Source organism: Lissotriton vulgaris, chromosome 7 (assembly GCF_964263255.1).
Source record: "Lissotriton vulgaris chromosome 7, aLisVul1.2, whole genome shotgun sequence".
Lineage (NCBI taxonomy): Eukaryota > Metazoa > Chordata > Amphibia > Caudata > Salamandridae > Lissotriton > Lissotriton vulgaris.
In genome coordinates this window covers 1189331388-1189351290 of record NC_141695.1, presented here as the reverse complement: position 1 = coordinate 1189351290, position 19903 = coordinate 1189331388, and the positions used below count along the sequence as shown (strand labels likewise).

The 19903-nt window shown below is 48.8% G+C and overlaps 1 protein-coding gene across 4 annotated transcripts in view; it reads right to left on the bottom strand.

Annotated features, from left to right (window-relative positions):
- The window catches only part of PRR14 (proline rich 14), a 588115-nt gene that overhangs the window by 307496 nt on the left and 260716 nt on the right, over window positions 1–19903 (bottom strand). The gene's annotated exons all lie outside the window — the stretch shown is intronic.

The following is a 19903-nucleotide window of genomic DNA, read 5'->3' as shown; positions in this document are numbered from 1 at the left end:
GTGAGCTTCCCCAGACCATTTGCTGTACCCAGCAACCAGCCCCCACCAGTCCTGACCCCCACTCTGGCGGTAAGACTGGCGGTAAAAACTACGTCAGGAAGGGGGGGTGCCAGCCTGTGCCAACCCCACTCCTCAGGTGGGGGAGACGAGGTGATGCACAACCCCGGGCTCCGGCCATCTTGAAGATGGGGAGCCCTGCCCAATCCCAGCTAGGCTCCTGCCCCCTCCCACAGGAGAGGAGCAGGCTAGGGGATGTACTCACCCCAGGACAGGGACCCAGTGGACAGAAAAGAAGAAAGAAGATCAAGAAGAAGACCCGCCGTGCAGCTGCTACAACAGGACAACAACAACTGACTTGGCCCCAGCCCTACCGGCCTGTCGATCCTGGAATCTGCCCCTACCTAATCCCGGCGACTCCTTCAGATAGCAACCCAGAGGACCTGCCTGCCTTGACCCTCTTAAAGACTTTGACTCCCATCAGCAGAGGCTCTGCTGCAACAACCCGCCTGGTGCCAGCCAGGAAGCTCCGGACTAGCTTACTCTGCACCTGCCGAGCCCTGGCCGAGCCCAACCGAACGAAGACCACGAGGTCGTCCCCCCGGCGACTGGGAACCAAAGTCCAGTGCCCAAAGACCCTCCTCGACGAACCAGACGACGCTGCAGACTCAGAACCAGTGGCCACGCCAACCGCGACCAGCTGAGGGTAAGCTTTTCCAACACCCAAAGACACCCCTGCAACCAGCGCCCTACAGCCCCCTGTGCCTCCCTTTGGGGTACCTACCCGTGCTCCAAGATCCCAACTTACTTCTCGAGGTGCTGGTCTCCGTCCCGAGCCTGCAGCCTTTGTTCCTTTTTTACCTTTCCCATTGGATAACATTGAGCGCCCGACGGCTCAAAAGCACCCTGCAACCAGCCGCCCGAGTGCCGCTGGCTGTGCCACCTTTGTCCTATCCTACTCCCCCCCCCCCCCCCCCCCCCTGCCCTGAGCAAGTAACCAGGACCCCAGCTCCCACAGTCGCGTGGCCTGCTAGCCAGCAGCCACCATCCGAAGGCCCCCTTTCCCTCATTGGGCCTACCTCTGCACCTGACCGGCCCTGTGCTGCTGGGGCTGAACCAACTGTACCTACCTGACCTTGGGGGGGCCCGGAGTCTATGCCCAGAACCATAACTTCACCAGCCAAGTACTCAGCTGGAAACCGGTAACCTACTGACCTGCCATTGGATAACATTGACCAATTTTGACTTGAAAATTTTCTAAGTGTGAAGTTTTGAAAACTGAAAATAATCATACAAAATCTGCCAAATTCAGAAGTACTCACCTGTGATCTACCACTTTGGAGAGTAAGGTCAGTCCTGACTTTAACCTCTGTTATACCTCTGGGGTTTGTGGACTCTATACACACTGTACTTCCTTATTGCCCAGTATATATAGAGCCACTTTCTCACACATGGTCATTGATAGGATGGAGGATTTCGTCGAAACCATGTTGCGATCCCTATTCGCAGACGCACTCTCGCATGTGATCATTATAGAGTGAGCGCATGGATACCTTGCTCTGCGCCTCCCTCGAGGCAATCTGGCCCGACATATAGTGGCCTGAATCCTCAACTATAGGGATCGCAATGCAGTCCTCGGTCTGACCCACAAATGTAGACCTGTCCAATATCAAGGCAACACCGTCTAATAATATTCGGACTTCACCATGGCAGTGCAGAGGGCCTGCAAAATCATCCCGGCCAAGCGCATCCTACAAAAGTCAGACATCATCTACTCTCTGCTCTACCCAGCCAAGCTGCGGATATAGCATGGTGGAAAGTCCCATTTTGACCTGCTGACTACATCCTTGCCCCTGCGATGGACGATAACCCCAATCGCACACTCGTGCTCTCCAAGTTAATATTTTCTTGACCACACTGCCCAGACCAAACCACCCCTAGGCACACTTGCGTCACATTGGCCGCCTGGTCCTCTTGAGACTGTGTTGATCACCGGGCTACTGGCTGCCTCTCGGGATGACATCCATCAGGCATGTTGTTTTACAAAATGGGGTTCTGGGCGGGGGATCGGCGGGGAATGGGCTGGGGATACTCAACCTAGTTCTGGTTGGAGTGGGTGGCGGGAGAGATTGTTTTTAAAGTTCGAGGGCCCTGATTTTTACCTTCTACAAGTCTTCCTTGGCAGGGTACCTGTGTGAGTTCACACAGGACACACACTTGGCCAATCTTGGCCAGGCCACATGGCTGCATGACACCTCCCTTCCAACACTGCTTTGACCACAACTCAGTGCCTGACCTGGAACGTCTGTGGTTCGAATGACCGATGGAAAGCTAGCCTAATTCATGCTCATCTTAACAGACACCATATTGACACCTGCTTTCACCAAGAACTTCACCTCACTCCGTTGATAGCCTAACATTTGTGGGCAGGCTGGTGTGCGGAGACACACGTCTAAGCGCAAGGGACTGCCATACTGCTACGCAAGAGCTTGACCTGGTACCTGACCCAGGCCATAAGTAGCCTGCACATCCGCATCTGGTGCATGGTTGTGCATAGATTATTGGCTGCTCACCCAGAATGCACTCACCTGGACCACCAGGGTATCACATCTTCCACGCATGCTCTCCGATCAAGCTCCCGTACTCCTGGAACTTTCCCCTTTGCTGGCCACCACACTTGCTTTCTCCTGGAGATTAGCCCTGAGGGCCTTACATGACTGTCTTTAGGAAAGAGATCTGCACTGCAATCATTGACTATTCTGCCAATAATGAGGGATCGGTTTCCTATCCATCTGTATTATGGGAGGCCTTTAAGACCGTGATTCGAGGGGAGTGCATCGCTAAATAAACTACCGTTCTCAGAGCAATCCGGTCGTAACTTGCTATGCTGGAGTGTGAACTTTGGGCACTCAACTCGAGTATTATGCTTCTAAGAGAACCACCAACATGCTGGATATCCGTGTGAAGCTTGTCTAGTACGAAGCAGAGGAGACACTTGAGAAAGTATATGTAACAAAAGGCAACCACATGTCGATATGGGGAGGGAGACCGACCTGGGAGATCACTGGCGAACATGGTCCGTAGACCATGGGCAATCTACCCACGCCGGCTTGCTCTGCACAATGACCTCTTTCTACTCCCAACTTTACAGTGCCAAAGTGTCACTGAATGGAGAGAAGCTCAAGGCATACTGTGACAGCATACAGCTCCTTTGACTTGACCGAGCGCATAGCATGCATGTAGACTTCCCTTTTACAGGGGACTGGGGGCTCCAAGTCACACAAAGCCTGCCCAGCGACAGAGTGCCCAACTTGGACAGGTTTACCACCTCCTTTTACAAGGAACATGCTGCCCACTTGATCCCGCATCTCCTTGTAATGTACAGGGTGGGCCTGGAGACAGGGGCGCTGCCGCCTTCACTTCATGAAGTAGTAATAGTCCAGATATTCAAGCCTCAAACCATTAAATCGGTCAGACTCGTACAGGCCGTTATAGATTATTAACACTGATTTATTTTTTAAACATATTTTTATTAACATTTATGTTTTTTCTGCATTTGCACTACACAATATTTGTAAGAACAACATTTCAATGTAGTGTTCATGTATCACTCTAGACAGGTTATTACACATTACAACGATAATCATGGGGTAGGACGTATCAACATTAATCTTATATTCGAGACTGGTATCAGCTCATTCTTGCTCGCACAACAGCCTGCCGCCCCAGTAAATGACTATCATAATCCCGGTCTAACGCTGCTTCCTCGCCCTGTCTCGATGGGCATCTCCGTTTTCATACCCGGATCAGGCACTGTCTTCAGCGATCATACACTCAACCTATTGGACTTAAGCACACACTCCAGTAATATGACAATTAAACCAAAGAAACAAAAAAGAAGGGAACAAAGAGAACATTCCATGTCAAGGGGGACAAAGGGCGCACCTGTGTCCGGGAGTGCAGTCATGAGACTCAACAATTACGCAATATATACTGCACCTCACTTGTGTAATCCAAAGTGGGGGAGAGAGGAAAGAGGAGGAGAAAAAGAGGTGGCTTTGAGCCCCTACTCCACAGGGCTTGATCCCACATTCACTACTCATGATTTCCCAGGACCAGCGTCATCCCGCCCCACTCCGAGGAAGGGGAGGCTGTGCATTGTCAAGTCCTCTACAGCCAGGCCCACATGTGGAGACAAGTGCGAATCATTCGCTGCCACTCACCTCCTCTACAATTGCATTACTGGTTTGCTCTGGGTTTTTCCAGTTCGCCAGCACTTCTTTCCATAAATCTGCTTGCCCCTCCCAACTCAAGGCTCTGGCCTCTGCTCCCGCTCAACTAATAACCTCACTGTTCCAACTAGGTACCTGGGGTCCCGTAGCGGATTTCCACATCAGAGCAATCCGTCTCCTAGCTAAGCCCAAAGCCAGGTCTATAAATTCGCTTAGGAGGATGTGGGAAAAAGCCCACACAAACAGACCTCAACAGACAGCGGCAGGTCCCTCCCCAATGCAACTTTAATCCTGGCCAAATTTCCCTCCCAGTACAATCGTACTACACTGCAACTCCATGTCATGTGTATGAAACTGGCATCCACATAGGCACACTTGGGCATTTCCGCATCTCACCCCTGTATGTAACATTTGATCTAGGAGGTGTCATATACACCAAATGTATATAGTTGATTTGCATGTATTTAAGTCTGGTGTTCCTTGAAATATATAGATGATAAACACTTATAACAAAATATGTGCCATTCTCCCTGCTAACCGCCTCCTCGCCTTGCTGCAAGACATGGTTTGCTCACACCAATCAGTGTATGTGCAGGGACGCTTCACGGTGCACAACCTTCGCACCCTGTTTGCCATCATGCATAGCATGGAGCCTCAGCTCGCTGCAGTCACAGGTCTATTAGATGCCACAAAGGCATTTTATTCGCTGGAGTGGTCCTTTTTACCCCAACTCTCACAGCTTGGTCTCAGCTCAGGCTTTGTGGGCCTCATCCACTTACTCAACATCTTTCTCATGGCCAAACTACGCTTAAACAGTAGGATCTCAGACCCTTTCCAGATAACGCGCTGCACTCACCAAGGTTGACTGATGACCATAGTCCTGTTTGCGGTCGCAATGGAGCCGCTGGGGCTTGACGGTGGCAGCATCATCCCCACCAGGGGTTCAGCTTTACAGCCCGCAAGATATTAGTCTCCATGTATGCTGACGATGTCACGCTTTGCATCCGGGATCCTCAAATAAACCTGGATCCTGTCATTCGGGAAGTCATTCACTTTGGGGGCTACTCTGGCAACCACATAAATTGGGCCAAATCCATCCACTTCCTCCTCACTGACAGTATGCAACTATTTGAATCTGAGTATCCCATACAGTGGGGGCCTCTAACCCAGTGTGCTTCCTTGGTATTTGGCTCAGCTATGACAGACTAGCTGTGGCGTGCTAACTACGGCAAAGCTACAGAGCGGGTGGAGATACAACTTGGAATTGACTACCCCTGTCGCTGAAGGACCAGCTCGCGATCACAAAAACGGTAATGTTACTCAAATTTATCTACCTTTTTATCAGCATTCCCATCCCACTTACATCCACATTCTTCCGGCCACTGGCGGTCAAACTGGATATCCTGGGCTGGCAAGCTGGCGAGGATTACATGGGAGACGCAAACATTACCTCTGCAGCAGGGAAGCCTAAATGTACTGGATAGGACGCTATATACACTCTACGCACAGGTCCAATATCTCCACTTTTGGCTTTATCCTACACGCTTTCTGCCGCATGTGGCGGTGGAGGCGGGCCTGGTATCCTCCTGCCCTTAATCAGTCTTTTAAGCCACCACATGCGGTGATCGACACAGTGAAATGTGCCCGATGGGCCTGGAATTGCATGGAGCTCCGTGCTAGCTGGCCCTGCCTTTACGCCCCATCTCTTCCACTAGCACGCAAAACCCCCAGCTGCCGGCGCTGAAGGACGATGGTGGCAGAGTACGAGCCCGCAAAAGAAATCTCCTCACATTCACTGATATCTACCTGGATGGCCAGTTCATACCTTCATTCGAGGCACATGAGCCTCCTTGCCCCACCACAATAGACATTCTGCTCTAACATCAGATTCAAGCTAATCTCTGTACAGTGCATAATATGTTGCTGGCACCCCCACCCACACTACATGCGCTTGAGCACATGATAACACATCCATCCCCCCACAAATTAGTAACCCACCTCTACATGATAATGCAAGATAGGGCGCGAGTGCGCGTACCAGTGGCCCGTGCTGCTTGGGACCTGGATCTTGATCCCCCTCTCACAGATGAACAATGGTTGTATTGTTGCGGACAAACTGCTGGTTTATCACCCAACTACAGACTGTGGCTCACACATTTGGAATTTCTGCACAAGCAGTACTGCACACTGACAACTGCTATGCATAGGGCTGAGGCACACTGTCTGCAATGTTGGGCTTTGTTTTGCCACTTTGCATGGGCCTGCCCACAGGTGGCAAAATATTGGTCAGAGGTGCACTTAATCCTGCAGCAGGTAACAGGACATTTCTCCTTCCCCCCGACCTCTCTGATAAGCCTCCTGGGTTATGTCAAAGATGTTCCTCCTGGAGTCCGACGCCTCACTGTTAGGCTCCGACTTCTGGCCACGCGACGGGTCACTATGTACTGGGGTAGGAGACCTGCATCCAAGGATGCCTCTTCACAACAGGACACGACCTATTGCCAGGAAAGGCTTGCCACCTATAGGGAACTAATGCCACAGCATCTCACCCAAAAGACATCTAGGAGCAATTACTGTTGTATTTTAGACTGAGAGACACTCGCCCCTCAGCCGATGGGGTGGGAGGGGCCTCCACTCACGGGTTGCCCCTTCCCCCAAGCCACCCCCCACAACACCTCAGTTGACACTCATCTTGATCTTCCCCAGACCTGATGCCTGGAAACAGGGTCAAAACTGCAGCCTCGTGGCCGGCCCCCTTCAGGCAGCAACCCTGGGATGGCAAACCTCCTGAAGCATTACACTTGGTTTCCCATTGTTGATGTTATTGTCTTGCTGATTGAGTGATGATGCTGCAATACCTTTTTTTCTAATTGTAACTCTTTGATGATACAATATATGTGCCGCAATGCCTTACCTCCCCTCCCCCTCCCTTCCTCTTCTGTGTTCCTCCCTTTCTCTTCCTCCCCCTTGATTTATCGAGGCCGCTGCCTCGGTCGTCCTTTATTTGAAATGCCAATATAAAAAAAGTAAAAAAAATAAATGGAAAAAAAAATAATCAATAAACCCCTCGCCTGGACACCATCTTGCTTTGGTCTAGTCTTTTTTGAAGTATACTGTTACTATTACCTTGTGAACTTTGATTACTGATTCCATTATCCATACATTTTATCATTCTGGACATACTCCAGGTGTCAGAGTGTACTGTGACTACATTTTCTCTTTATAGACAACAGAAAAAGGATCCAGGAAACTGAGTGAGCCTTTTTCCTGCTCAAGCCCGATTCCTTAATCCAGACAAATTTCCCAACATTCCATCTCTTATTCTTCACTGAAAGTTTCTGATCATACCAATTTTTATACTTACGTTAGTACATTTCACATTGAAACCTACTTATTCTCCTTTTCTCAACACTCTCCATCTTTCCAGAGGAAACCCAGGCAGGATTGAGCTTAGAAAAAGCCACCATTCACTCCAGAAGCTCAAAAGGAGACTTCAACATCACCCCATTGGGAGTGGTGCGATGTGCCCACTAAGTCTCCATGAGAACATTTTTTTTGAGGTATTCTTTTCTCTAATGTAATATATGCACACAATTTCACTACTTGATTATTTCTCTCAGTCAGGCCATTTCCTTGTGGCAAAACCGCAGCAGACTTGAAATGACTAATACCCAAATCCTTCAAAAAAGAACTGCCTCTCTTGAGACACAAATTGCCCTCTATCGTCTGTCAGAAACTGTTTTGGGATTCCTTCACTGACAAATGTATCCCTCAAAAATGTAAGTACTATTATCAGCCTTATTGTGCTCACACACCTAGTAGAGAACCACTTCGACATGCAATTAACAAGAAGTAACACATACTGCTCAGCTGGTGGCGACAATTCAAATAGACCCAAGATATCAAAGCCCAACTTTTGCCATGGTCTGTAAGGTGTCTCAACAGGAGATAAGGGGACTTTACGAGTCACGTGTGACTTGTCATTGGTAGTACACATGTAGCACTCCTGGAATGCACTCTCCAATTCTCGATAAACTCCAGGCACCAATATCTTTCTTGCACTCTCATTTGGTCCGATTCCTACACAAATTCCCCTCATGTGCTAAATTAATCGCCTTGGTTATCGTTCCTGCAGGAGGAACCAGTCTCTAATGCCTCAAAAACTCTCCACTTTAAACTGTCAACTCATAGCTCAGATTCGAAAAGGAGCATGCAGATTGGTCCAATGACCTACATGCCAACCTTGAACAACATAGTCTTAAATGACTAACATAGGAATACCACTCACCTTGCTATCTTCCTATTCCTGTTGAGACAAGGCACTCTCCTTGACCCAACAGTCTGTTGGAGTCACAATAACTTCCGCATCATTCTCTATCTCCACCAGCAGTCATGACAAGCAATCAGCAGACTTATTCTCAAGTCCCAGTATGTATTGTACTTGTGACCTAAATTCTTCTAATGCCTCACTCCATCTCTTCAGACGAGAGGTCAGACTCTCTCTTCCCTTATAGGAGATAATTTGTACAAGAGGATGATATGTTTTGATATAAAAAGGCAAACCCCCACAGATCGAATTTAAAATAATGCACAGCCCACACAACTGTCAACTTTTCTCTCGCAATCACTGATTTGGGAATCTCCGCCTCCTTTAGGGCTCTTAAATCGAAAGATACTACTATCTCTTCCCCATCAACTACTTGTGATAAAATCACTACAAGCCCTTCAGAATCGCAACTGTAGTCAAAACAGTCTTCATTTGTACATGAAAATGCCTCAGAACAGGCATGTTAGCAATCTCGCCCTTGACTACTCTAAAAGCATCTTCACACTCTGTTGACCAATGAAACGTACCACCCTTCTTCAGCAATCACTTGATCAGCTCCACCAATCACGCAAAACCCTTGATTAACATGGAATAATATTCATAAAGCTGTAACAATGATTTGACTTTATCCTTATCTACCGGTCAGGGAGCTTTCACTATGCTATTGGTCAACTCAAACTATGCCCTCACTCCTTCATTCCAAATCACATATCCATGGTAAGAAACTGATGGTACTTCAAGTTCACATTTTCCCTTTGCACAGTCAATCCACTTTCAGCCAATTTCTTCAACGCCAATCGCAGGATCTCACCATTCTTGCCCTAAACCAAGATGTCATCTTGAAAGGCTAATGCACATGGAACTCCTTCCAAAAGAATCTTCATAATTCTCTGGTAACAAGAAGGCACAGAATCTAACCCAAAAAACATCCATTGTAATCTGTAGGCACCTAACAGAATGACAAACTTAGTCAAATGTCTTGATTCATCATACAACAGCACCTGGTGGTAAGAAGACAAACCAGGACACTGAAAACATTGGTCCCTGACAGCATAGTAAGAGTCTCAAATGTTAGGCAATGACTGACGATCACCCCAAATGCACCTACTATGATCTCCAAGATCAACACATGTGTGCCTGGCTTTCCCACCATCCTTGTGGGCCTATACCACAGGTGCCAACCATTCAGACAAATCAATCTCTTTGATGACACCTGCCTTAATTAATCTGTTCAATTCAGCCCTTAATATTTTCATCATCAGACTGGGCACTCTCCATGCTGTGTGAACAATGGATTTAGCACCATCCTTGACGATCATGTGCTCAAAATTCTTTACTAAGCCCAGTTCACCAGTGAACCCCTGTGAAAATTCTGTGCAAATGGTCTCACAGTCACCACCCACATCCACCAGCATCCCTTGCTCACACACACTGGAATTATGAGTCATTCCCATATCCCTTTGTTGGTGCCAACTCAACAAATCATCACCTCTTTGGGCAATATACACCTTCCCTGTAGTCCCTCCGTCCTTAAAGGACATTTTCATTATCACATAACCAAGCGCATCAATTCTCATCCCACTGTAACTCACTGGACTAATATCTAGAGTAGTAGGGACAAAATGATCAACCCCAAACATCTCTGCCCAGATCTTATCATTAATCATGATGTATGGTGTGCCCAAATCAGCCAAAACTACAAATGTCTTTCCTCCAACATCCACTCCACACTCTGGCATCACCAAAAGTCCTGTGTCCACGACAGAAGACTCACCCCTAACATACAGAACTTCTTTTTCACAACATCAGTAATATTGTCAACCATGTTAACTTTCTCAGCTTTACACAAGCAAGCATAACATCCTCAGATAGCACAATTCCTGCATATAGAATTCTTTGCAAAATAATTCGAACTGTTAGACAAATGAGAAGCATTACCACACCTACAACATTTATTTCCGTTATCTTGGAAATCAGGAGAAGATTTAGATTTGACATTTTTGGCAGATACCCTTTGAACATTAGTGTCACCCTCCAATTCCCCACTATCGTGGGAAACAACAGCTACACTACTGTTTAGACAACTGCTATCAAATTTCTGACTTCTAATTTCCTTCACCCACCCAGTTGTATTCTCCATACTCTCCACAATTTTTGATAGCATCCTTAATCATGAGATTTTTGCTCAACAATTTCTCTTGCATCTTATTACAGTTGTACATCTCACCAAGTGTTCCCTTGTCTGTGAGATCCCCAAATGGCAAGTGTGGGCAAGAGTTTTAAGAGAAACAATGTAATTGCCAACTCTTTCTTACTGTCCTTGAACTCTGGTGAAGAACGTGTCTCTCTCCAGAACCACATTTATATGAGGTCCAAAATATTGTTCAAGCATACACAGTGAAGTTTCATAGATGTCCACGGGTTCTCCCTCTCCATTGCCCACAGTTATCTCAAATGTTCCAGCCATAAATCCCCAAGTTATGCATTAAAATAGTTTGATTCCTTGCTGGAGAAATCCTTTCACCTCTAATTGCAACTAAGAAAAAATAAAATAATTTCTTCCAATGTTTCCATGGCAAAATAGGTTCGTCCTTTTCTGATAAGAAGGCAGGGGGTTAAGACATACTAGGAACGATTCTGAAAAGAGATCTGTTTGCTCTTAAAAGCCAAAGGAGAAGAGAATGAAAATGTAAATGTACTAACAATTCTTCTGCACTAGGTTATAATCTTGTAAAATGATGATGGAGATGGTTCTATACTGCAGCTGAAAACAGAACTTTAAGAGAAATAAATGACTCTTACGCAGAAATTCAATTCAGAAATCACAAGGACATTACTTGACACAATCAGAGCTTCCATCATCTCGGTGTGAAGTATTGTACAATAACACTTTGATTTCAGAAGTCACACAGAAAAATGACACAGGGCGAGCAGAGCTCTGAGCACCTCCGTGTAAAGGTGAAAATTGCCACCAATGTGATGATGATGCATGTTGGTGACGGGAGCACAGCTCCCAAAGTCACAATTCACAGTGTTAACACGCTCCAGGTTTGCTGTAGCTGCCAAACACCTACACACTTGGGACTCCTCGTGTTTCCTTAGCAACGTTAGTGCCACTTGGGCACTGCTCCAGGCACTCCAGCCACACAGATGGAGACACGCTTGACACTCCACACGTTGCTTATGCCCCTACGGATTGTAATCGCACCAAAAATAGCATGAAAACCAGGTTCAGTGTGGTTGTAGAAGCTAGAGTGTTTACAAAGCATACATGCATGCAATGGGTTAAATACTCTTCGCTGTCCGCAGGATACGATGGAGGGGAATTGGGTTTGGTGTTGAAATACTGGTGCCCCTTCAGGTTTTGGAAGCATCAAAACACAGCAGTGATAATGATGATTAAAGAATCTATTGCAGATGCTCACATAACACCACTTAAAGCTCCTCTGTCGTACCACTTCCTCTCAGCTCCACTGTCCGCTTACTAACTTTTAGCCCTGGAATCCCCCGACACTTCCAGAACATGAACCTCTGGTACACGCACGCAACCTAAAGCCATACCACACAGTTTGGGACCTGTGCTCATCAGGTTGCTCTCTGTGTCACTTGAATTCCTGCTGGCAGATATGTTAGCTATTTGCTGACCCAAGGTTTCTTGAAGGCACATAGTGAGGGGTTAGCATGCATCTTTTTCCAAGGACGCATTGTCTGTGTCAAAGGACTAAATATAAACTAGCTTCTTAGGGGTTCCAGTTAGGTGTTCTAGTTGAGTTTCATGTGAATCTTAATATTTGGGTAGAGGACCAAAGCTGCACACACTTAAACACATTCTAAGTCTGTGAGTTTTACTGAGAGGACCTGTATGAAAACTCCTCAATAGTCTTTGAATTACTAAGATTTGTCAGGATTTGTCAGGATACAAATAGCCAAATCTTGGCCCTGAACATACTGTTATTTTATTTTTTAGCAGAGGAGCTGCCGCTGGTAATCTCAAAGACAGAGAAAAACTGCTCCACATTGGTTAATGAGCAATGTTTTTTTACATTTACATTTTACATTTACAATGTGGAAAAAGAATAGCCCTTCAAGGAGGACTGGAGGTCCGAAGGTAGGTCAACACTCACAAATTCTTAAACAGACTGCCCATAACATAGCATTCCTTATCTCTCACTCAGGCGGCAGGATCAGTCAACCATTTGTAGAGCGCGCTACATACCCGTGAGGGTCTAAGGGCGCTGGGGAGTGGAGGGGGGCCTCTACTGATCGAACAGCCAGGTCTTGAGAAGTCTCCTGAAGGTCAGCAGGTCTTGGGTCTGTCGTAGGCTCAGTGGGAGGGTATTCCAGGTCTTGGCTGCGAGGTGGGAAAAGGATCTCCCGCCAGTGGTTGTTCTTCAGATGAGCGGGACGGTGGCAAGTGCGAGGTCGGCGGAGCGGAGTTGGCGGTTAGGGATGTAGAAGGAAAGTCGTCTGTTGAGGTAGGCTGGGCCGGTCTCGTGGAGTGCCTTGTGTGCGTGGATGAGGAGCTTGAAGGATATCCTCTTGTTGACGGGCAGCCAGTGCAGGTTTCTCAGGTGGGGGTGATGTGGCCGTGGCGTGGGACATCAAGGATCAGTCGTGCTGAGGCGTTTTGGATGCGTTGCAGTCGTTTGATGAGCTTGGTCGGGGCTCCTGCGTAGAGGGTGTTTCCGTAGTCGAGTCTGCTGCTGATGAGGGCCTGGTTGACTGTTCTTGTATCTGTTGGGATCCACCTGTAGATCTTGCGGAGCATGCAGAGGGTGTTGAAGCAGGAGGAGGAGACAGCGTTGACTTGCTTGGTCATGGAGAGCGTTGAGTCGAGGATGATTCCCAGGTTGCATGCGTGGTAGGTGGGTGTCGGGGCTGCTCCCAGTGCCGTCCTCCACCAGGAGTCGTCCCAGGCTGATGGGTTGGAGCCGAGGATGAGGACCTCCATTTTGTCAGAGTTCAGCTTCAGTCGGCTGATCTTCATCCAGTCGGCGATGGCCTTCAATCCTTCGTGGAGGTTGGCTTTGGCGGCAATTGGGTCCTTGGTGAGGGAGAGGATCAGTTGATTGTTGTCGGCGTAGGAGATAATGTGGAGGTCGTGCTGTTGGGCGACGTGTGCGAGCGGGGCCATGTAAATGTTGAACAGTGTCAGGATGAGGGAGAATCCCTGGCGTACGCTGCAGATGATCTCGGAGGCTTTGGATCGGAAAGGGGGGAGGCGGACGCTCTGGGTTCTGCCGGAGAGGAAGGAGGAGGTCCATTCCAGGGCTTTGTCTTGGATCCCTACGGCGTGGAGGCATGCGCGTAATGTGCGGTGGCAGATGGTGTTGAAGGCGGCGGAGAGGTCCAGGAGGATGAGGGCTGCAGTCTCACCATTGTCCAGCATGGTCCTGATGTCGTCAGTGTTGGTGATGAGGGCGGTTTCGGTGCTGTGGTTGCTGCAGAAACCTGACTGGGAAGGGTCCAGGATTCTGTTTTCTTCGAGGTATCGGGTTAGCTGTCTGTTGAATACTTCTCGATGACCTTTGCCGGGAACGGGAGCAGAGAGATGGGCCGGAAGTTCTTTAGGACTCTAGGGTCTGCCTTGGGTTTTTGGAGTAGGGCGTTGATCTCGGCGTGTTTCCAGCTCTCTGGGAAGGTCACAGTCTTGAAGGAGAGATTGATGACGTTGCGCAGGTGGGGTGCGAAGGAGCTGCTGGCTTTGTTGAAGATGTGGTGCGGGAATGGGTCTGACGGGGAGCCGGAGTAGACTGTGCTCATGGTATTGATGGTGTCATCGATGCTCACGCTGGCCCAGGCTAGCAGGGGGTCGTGGTCGATGGTGTGCGGAGGGTCTCTTGTGTTGTTGTCTGTTGGGGCTGTCTGGGTGATGAAGCGGTCGTGGATGTCTCCTATTTTGCGGTGGAAAAAAGTGGCGAGGAAGTCGCACAGGGCTTGCGACGGCGGGATGTCGTTGGTGTTGGAGCTGGGGTTGGAGAGTTCTTTGACGATGTTTAAGAGCTCCTTGCTGTTGTGTGCGTTGATGTCGAAGCAGTCTTTGAAGGAGGTCCTCTTGGCAGTTCTGATGAGGTGATGGTGGTTGCGGATGGCGTCCTTGTGGCCTACGTGGTTGTCCGGAGTCTGTTCGCTGTGCCATTTCTTCTCTAGTTTCCGGCAGGCTCGCTTGGAGGCTAGGAGTTCTGGGGTGAACCAGCTGGCCCTCTTGCTGGTGTCTCTGTGGGAGGTTTCTTCAGCAGGGCGAGGGTGTGGGCCCAGTCGTCGATCCAGCGTGTAAGGCTGTGGGCAGCATCGTCGGTGTTGGAGGGTTCAGTGGGTGGGCTGAGAGCGAGGTTTGCGTGTAGTTGGTTTTCGGTGATTTTTCTCCAGTAGCGGCGAGGGATCTGTTGGGTGCGGTGGTGTGTGGTGGGTTTCTGGAAGGAGAAATGGATGCAGCGGTGGTCGGTCCAGAGGAGTTCGGTGGTGTGGCTGAAGGAGAAGTGGGGCTAGCGGAGAAGATGGGTTCAAGCGTATGGTCAGCGGAGTGGGTAGGTGTTGTAACGAGTTGCCTCAGTCTGAGGTTGGCGAGGTTATTGATCAGGGTTGTCGAGTTGCTGTCATTGTTGTTCTCAAGGTCAAAGTTAAGGTCTCCGAGGAGAATGTAGTCGGTGGAGGTCAGGGCGGGCTTGCTGACTAAGTCGGTGATGGAGTCTCTGAACTGGGGTCGGGGTCCGGGAGGTCTGTAGATGAGGGTGCCTCTGAGGTTGGAGTTGGGGTCTGTGTGGATCTCAAACAAATGTGTTCGGCGTTGCAGAAAGGGTCCTCAGTGCTGGTCGAGACGCTGATACTGTTCTTGTGGACTATAGCGATTCCTCCTCCGACTCCGTTGGTGCGGTCTCTGCGGGTGACCTTGTAGCCGTCTGGGATGGCTATGGCAATGTCTGGTGCGGAGGAGTCATTCATCCTTGTCTCTGTCAGGAAGGCGACGTCCGGGGATGATGCGTCGAGCAGGTCCCAGAGCTCGACGGCGTGTTTGCGTGCGGAGCGGGTGTTCAGTAGGATGCATCGGAGGTGGTTGAGGTCTTTTTGGAGGGTTGTTTGGCTGCTCTGAGGCTAGTGTAGCTGCAGTTCCGGCAGGTGAAGGGGCCGTGCGTGCTTTACGGGGCAGCCTTGAAGCAGGTGTGGGTTTGTCCAAGGTGGAGAGCATGGAGTGTGCTGGCATCGTAGTGGTGGTGGTCATCATGGCGGGTGCAAGGACCAGGGGTTTTGGCACTGAGCGTCGTTCGGGCGCAGACGGGCTTGCCTTAGGCCATGCAGAAGCCGCCATATATGGGGCTGTGGGAGTGAGGAGCAGCTGGGAGGCGGGAGGCAGGGGCAGCGAATGGGCAGTGAGGGGGGCGGGGACGCAGCAGCGGGAACAGGAGCAGCAAGGGCACTAAGGCAGCCAGGGGCAGCGAGGGGAACGAAAGGCAAGAAAACAAGCACAATCAGGGGAGCAGAAGGCAAGAAAAACAGGCCCAATCAGGGAACAGTAGGCAAGAAAACGGGCACCAATCAGGGGCAGAGAGGGGGAGCAGAAGGCACGAAAAAGAGAACAATTCAGGGGAGCAGAAGGCAAGAAAAAACTAGCACAATCAGGGGCGCAGAAGGCAAGAGAATGGGCACAGATAAGAATGCAGGCACAGGGGGTAGACAGGCAACAGCGGCCACAGACACCAGAAGACAGTATGGGCATTACAGGGAAGACAGACAGACAGCGACAGTGATACAAACCTAAGGCCTAACACTGGCCACCAGGGATGAGGCGCAGGTGGTACCCTGCGGGTGGAGAAGGGCCTCAACTTCTACAGCAGCAGCAGCTGGGGCAGGGTCAGGACACACAGGCGGAGCTGTGTGGTGGGGGAGCGACCTACCAGCAAGGTCAAGGGTCGCTCTCCTCACCGCGCAGCGGCCGGCCTATATGTGGAGGTGAGAGGGAGGAGCAGTGAATGGGCAGTGAGGGGGAGGGTCGCAAGGGTTGCAGCGGCTGGAACCGGAGCAGTGAGGGCACCAAGGCAGCCGGGCACAATCAGCAGCAGTGAGGGGGAACAGAAGGCAAGAAAACAAGCACAATCAGGGGAGCAGAATGCAAGAAAAATGAGTGCATTCAGGGGAGCAGAAGGCACGAAAAACGGGTACAATCAGGGGAGCAGAAGGCACGAAAAAAAGGTACAATCAGGGGAGCAGAAGGCAAGAAAAAACGAGAACAATCAGGGGAGCAGAAGGCAAGAAAAACAGGTACAATCAAGGGAGCAGAAGGCAAGAGAACGGGCACAGATAAGAATGCAGGCACAGGGGGTAGACAGGCAACAGCGGTCACAGATACCAGAAGACAGTATGGGCAGTACAGGGAAGACAGACAGCCAGCGACAGTGATACAAACCTAAGGCCTACCACTGGCCACCAGGGATGAGGCGCAGGTGGTAGCCTACGGGTGGAGGAGGGCCTCAACTTCTACAGCAGCGGCAGCAGCTGGGGCAGGGTAAGGACACACAGGCGGAGCTGTGTGGTGGGGGAGCGACCTACCAGCAAGGTCAAGGGTCGCTCTCCTCACCGCGCAGCGGCCGGCCTATATGAGGGGGAGCAGCGAATGGACAGTGAGGGGGCGGGGCCGCGGGGGTCGCAGCAGCGGGAACGAGAGCATCGAGGGCACCAAGGCAGCCAGGCACAATCAGGGGCAGTGAGGGGGAACAGAAGGCAAGAAAACGAGCACAATCAGGGGAGCAGAATGCAAGAAAAACGAGTACAATCAGGGAGCAGAAGGCAAGAAAACAAGTGCAATCAGGTTAGTCTCCAGGGTGATAGTGCGCCCTACAAATCTGCATAACATAACTTAACATAACATACTCATGGTAGTGTTAGCAAGGCCAGTTAACAAAACATTTCTTAGCGGGAGACTTCTCAAATTTCGGATAGAAGGAAAGGGAGCACAGTTCAGCAGATCTGGGAAACTAACCTAAACAATACCACTCAAACTGTTTTTTACTGAATATAAAGGGACTAACCTTCCTGAATAAGAAGAAACAGTTCCAGAGGTACACAGAGAGGTATTACCCCAACGCCATCCTCCTGCAGGAGCCCTACCTACTGCAGAGGGAACAATTTGTATTGAGGCACAAGGTCCACCTCAACCAATACTGGACTTCCACACAGACAAAGACAGCAGGTGTGGTAGTCCTTTGCAAGAGCCACAAGGATGGGGAGGGTACCCTGGTCAAGAGAAACAGGGAGGGGTATTAAATTAGGGCCCAACCCACATTTGAGCTACAGTCCCATGCCTTCATACAAATCTGAACCAAACACAACAGGAATCTTTCCTGTCATGACTTCGGAGGACTCTGCTTGCCGATGTGGAAGGTCAGTGGGTGGTGGGGCGTGACTTCAACATAGTGGTGGGGGGCTCCGGAACCAACAGAATAAAGTAACCTGCCCTTGCTGTGGGTATCATGTCTCGAAACTTAAGAAAAATCTGATTACGCTGGGGTTGCATCAAGAGGATTTCCACTGCTAGTGAGAAACAAAAGCAGTGCTTCTTTGCAGACAATAAATTACTGTTGCGGACGGATTCTGAGAGGTATTGCATGACAGCACACCTTTGCATCAACAATGAATGGGCAGTTTTTCTGAAAGTAAGGATGTGGGGGGCTCTCTTTGAGACCTGGCTTGGCTGGGGATGGCAGTGTTTCTGAAAAGCCTTACAGGCAACTAGGTGTGTGTATGAAATTATGGCAAAATTAAGTGAAATTACTCAATTATGCAAAATACAAATCAGTTATTTTGTACTACATTTCAACGCAAAATACATCCCTGCGTCAATTTTTTGCATCAGTTTTGTTGAAGAAGAGAACAGCAGCTCGGTTTTGTTGTTCCCTCTAATTTACCGCCATGTGCAGTAACTGTTTACAGCAAACGGCACACAATTATGCAAAGTGGTGCAATTTCGAGAGTTCCCGAAATTACAATAATTATGTTAACCTTTCCCATCAGATGAAAATCAAGTGGGTCACTCAGTAAACACCAGTTTACGCCATACAGGAAAATTGACAGGCTTCAATATTGCCAGCTCAGATATTCAACTTTCCTGCCATCAACTGCACCAGCAGCTATTAGAGACCGTACCCAATTTAAGAAACTTGTGTAGACTTAAGGGGGATCCTGAGTCTGCTTCTCCAAAATTCACAGGAGGAGGTGATATGGAGTAGCAGTTTATTCCAAAGACAAGAAGCAGGGCAATACATTATTCTGTAAGAAAGTTCCTAGCCCCATCAAGGTGGTGTTGGCATATCGACTGCTAGTAGATCAGGCAACAATTATCCGGGGATTGCTAGAAAACGCCCTAAGAATTACCTTTCATGACAGCTCGCACCCCTTTGACAAGCAGAGGCGCAAGTAGTTGCCCTGTTTTGGAAGAAGGGGGAGGCGCCATCCATCGTCCTCATTTTCACTAAACATTGGTATGTGTTGTCAATGGAGAAGCTTACAAGAAACAAAAGTAACTCAAGTTCACCACATGGTGGGCTCTACTGATACAATACATTACAAAGCCGGAAAATCGGTCCTATTCTCAACCAAGGCTGAGAGCCCTTCAATTGTTCTAACCAGACGTTAAATGAGACCCAGCAACGACATTTCGCTGCACACACGCCTGAGTTAGTTTAGGCAAATGGGCAACTACACAACAGGCTAATGTAATATCTGGGTATGTTACTTCTATGCCTTCTCTTTCTCAAAAATACTTTTAAGCTGCGCTTGCTTGAGGGATGATAAGCTGAAGACTCATTTTTCTGACTAGCTCTGTTGTACAACCAGGTGCTATGATAACCTGCTTACATCTTACAGCCAGTGTACGGATATTTTCTAAGACTGCACATTAACTGAAAACTAAAAAAATAAAAAAAAACTAGGCTGATGAAGGTACAGACAAAACAAAACGTGAGTAAATGACATGAAAAATATTGGTGAGTCACATATTGGGAGATAAATAGGAGAAACCATCTGAAAAATAGCACTGTGTCCCAAATAGGGACGATGATGTGCATTTTAAATTATAGTCCTGTGAAATTGACAAAATGGTTCCCAATATGATACAACATATCTGGTAGAGCTGCTTATCTTTAGCAATGAAATACTGAGCATTTTCACGGATACACTGGGGTATACACATTCTCAAACGTATGGTGAAGTGACCCGAGGAATCACAGTCCTATTAAAGATGATGAATGCTGCCTTGCGGCCTACTCTGGTATTTCTACATGCCTGCAAAACTGGTAACCGATCCACTGGCTATTCTGAAATGTTAATAAACACAAGGCATTTTAGCTGTGGAACA